Source organism: Apium graveolens, chromosome 4, assembly GCF_009905375.1.
Source record: "Apium graveolens cultivar Ventura chromosome 4, ASM990537v1, whole genome shotgun sequence".
NCBI lineage: Eukaryota > Viridiplantae > Streptophyta > Magnoliopsida > Apiales > Apiaceae > Apium > Apium graveolens.
In genome coordinates, this window is record NC_133650.1 from 18,436,686 (window position 1) to 18,440,001 (window position 3,316).

The 3,316-nt window shown below is 40.8% G+C and overlaps 1 non-coding gene across 1 annotated transcript; it reads left to right on the forward strand.

Moving 5' to 3' along the window:
* Positions 1 to 1,631: 1,631 nt before the first annotated feature.
* LOC141722018 (small nucleolar RNA R71) lies at positions 1,632 to 1,738 on the forward strand. Its single transcript, XR_012575055.1, has one exon. It is a non-coding gene; the product is annotated as a small nucleolar RNA R71 (small nucleolar RNA).
* The last annotated feature ends 1,578 nt before the right edge of the window (positions 1,739 to 3,316 follow it).

Genomic DNA, 3,316 nt, shown 5'->3' on the forward strand with positions numbered 1-3,316 from the left:
ATCGAGTTCTGAAGTAACCGCATAATCAATCAAATCCACTTTTAAGCACTCCTCATCTTTAGTAGGGAATTTCATTGCTTTGAATACATTGAATGTCACATCCTGATCCTACACCCGCATAGTAAGTTCACCCTTCTGCAAATCTATCAAGGTACGACCTGTAGCCAAGAAAGGTCTTCCCAAGATTATGGGAATCTTCTTATCTTCCTCGAAATCCAGAATCACAAAGTCTGCAGGAAAGAAGAGCTTATCCACCTTGACTAGCACATCTTCCACTATGCCTCTTGGGTAAGTAATAGAACGATCAGCCAATTGTAGAGACATGTAGGTGGGCTTTGGATCAGGCAAATCCAACTTTTTAAAGATCGACAACAGCATCGGATTGATGCTTGCTCCCAAATCACAAAGGCACTTGTCAAAAGACAACTTGCCAATGGTGCAAGGAATGGTGAAGCTACCTGGATCTTTGAGCTTTGGAGGTAACTTCTGCTGCAGCACAGCACTGCATTCTTCCGTTAGAGCAACGGTCTCAAGGTCATCCAGTTTCACCTTCCTTGAAAGAATACTCTTCATAAACCTCGCATAACTAGGCATTTGCTCCAGAGCCTCAGCGAAAGGTATATTGATGTGAAGTTTCTTGAACACCTCCAGAAACTTACCGAACTGCTTATCCAGCTTTTGTTATTGCAATCTCTTAGGGAAAGGTGGTGGAGGATAGAGCTGTTTCTCCCCTGTATTACCCTCAGGCAGAGTGGTTCAACAGTAGTCTTCCTCGGTTCTGCCGCTTTCTCCTTTTGCTTAGCTTTTTCATCTCCAACTTCAGCTTCTCCTTCTTTTACTTTTTCAGCATCAGCAACTTTTCCAGACCTTAAGGTTATAGCCTTGACTTGCTCCTTAGCTTTCTTCCTGCCTGGCACTTCAGTGTCACTGGGAAGTGTGCCAGGTTGATGATTGAGCACTGTATTGGCTATTTGACCAATTTGATTTTCCAAGTCTTGATCGACACCGCCTGACTCTTGCACAACAACTTAAGTTCCTCAAAATCAGCACTAGTGGGTGCAGCTGCACCTCCCTGTTGAGGATATGATTGCCTTTAAGCATATTGCTGTGGTTGCTGGAATCCAGGTGGATTGAACTGCTTACTCACACCTTGCTGATATGGTTGCCGAATAGCATTCTGATTATTACCCCAGCTAAAATTTGGATGATTTCTGTTGTTAGGATGATAAGTAGCAGGCACAGGCTGCTGTTGTTGCTGATAATTATTCACATACTGAACAGATTCGTTAACAAGAGAACACTGATCTGCAGCATGAGAACCTGCACAAAGCTCACAGACCATAGCTATCTGATTGACTCCATAGGTGGCTAGAGAATCGACCTTCATAGACAGCGCTTGGAGCTGCGCTGCAATAGCTGTGGCTGCATCGACTTCCAGAATACCTGCTACCTTCCCAGGTATCATCCTTTGAGTTGGGTTTTGATGCTCATTTGAAACCATAGTCTCAATAAGATTATAAGCCTCAGTATAGCTTTTGGCCCACAATGCGCCTCCAGCTGCTGCATCGAGCATGGGCTGAGATTGGCCCCCCAAACCATTATAGAAACCAATGATCACCATCCAATCGGGCATTCCATGATGTGGACACTTTCTCAACATCTCCTTGTAGCACTCCCAAGCTTCACACATAGATTCTGTAGGTTGCTGCGCAAATTGAGTAAGAGCACTCCTCATAGCAGCAGTCTTTGCCATTGGATAAAACTTCACCAGAAACTTTTGCGCAAGATCTTGCCAAGTAGTGATTGACCCAGCTGGTTCAGAATGTAACTAGTCCTTAGCTTTATCCCTCAGAGAGAATGGGAAAAGCCTCAGCTTGATAGCCTCATCAGTCACACCATTATATTTGAAAGTACTGCAAATCTCGACAAAATTCCTTATGTGCATGTTGGGGTCTTCAGTCGCAGCTCCTCCAAAAGAAACAGAATTCTGCACCATCTGAATAGTGCCCGGCTTGATTTCAAAGGTGTTAGCCTGAATAGCCGGATGAAGAATGCTTGACTGAATGTCATCAATTTTAGGCCGAAAAAAGTCCATAAGAGCTGGATCTGCCGGAACAATACGATCACCCATGATTACTGGCTCTTTTTGATCACTTCCTGAATCCGAATCTTCAAAGTCTATCTTCTCCGGAATATCAAGAACTTCGTCTGTCTCCTCAGCTGTATCTAAAGTCCTCTTGCGAGTACGAGAACGAGTTTGCATAAACGCTCGCTAAAGTACCTGAAACACAACCGGAAACAATAAGTAACACGTCTTAATCATTGAGTCCTAATGACCAATGATGGTAAGTACATAAACTAAACAAATACGCCGAGTCCCCAGCAGCGGTGCCAAAAACTTGTTAGGGCGAAATCACGCGCTAATAACACATGCAAGTATACGCGATCGCAAGTAATATAGAATACTTTCTAGTTCGTTCCCACAGAGACTCAGATTAATTATGTTCAATTAAACTCACTCACCAATGTATGATTACTTCTCAATGTTAAGACAATAATACTTAGAATTGATTAACTAATTATTAACTATAATTAAATACTACAATTAAGCACTTAATTAACACTTCGAATTAACAATATTAAAACACTCATGAGATCACAACTTCATTACTACTTCCTTCAATAGTCATTGTTTTTACCCTTATCATGCAACAGTGATGATATTAATCGAATAACACGAAACTGATAGAAGCCGACTTTTATTGTACTAATACCATTCTACCAAACATCCACAATTAAGATAGAAGTTTAATAGGCATCAATTATGTTGAGTCCCTATATGTCTACAGAAATTTACAACATAACGATTTAAGAACAAGTTATTCCTTTTGATTACACAGGGCGAATAAAACGGTTAGAGTTACCCACTAATCATGCAATATCATACATGAACCTATGCTAGCATGGCAAGTTCTAAATCTCAAGATCCACCGTCGCTTCACAAGAGATTAACACCCTATCTTATATATTCGCGACGCACATAAGACGAATAAGCACAATCAATAATAGATATCATACAATCATCACACGCTAAGGTATTAAACAACTAACTAAAGAATTCCATAGTAAATCCGTTACGACCCCATGATCACGATTAGCCCATGATAGCACTCATCGTCATCATGGGTTCATATGAAAGCATGATAAATAAACACAGGATAATAATAATTAAACTAATTATATTAAACCAGAGTATGTCATAAGAGTAAATAGGTTCCAAGTAAGAAAACTAGCATCCAACGTTACAATGAAATAA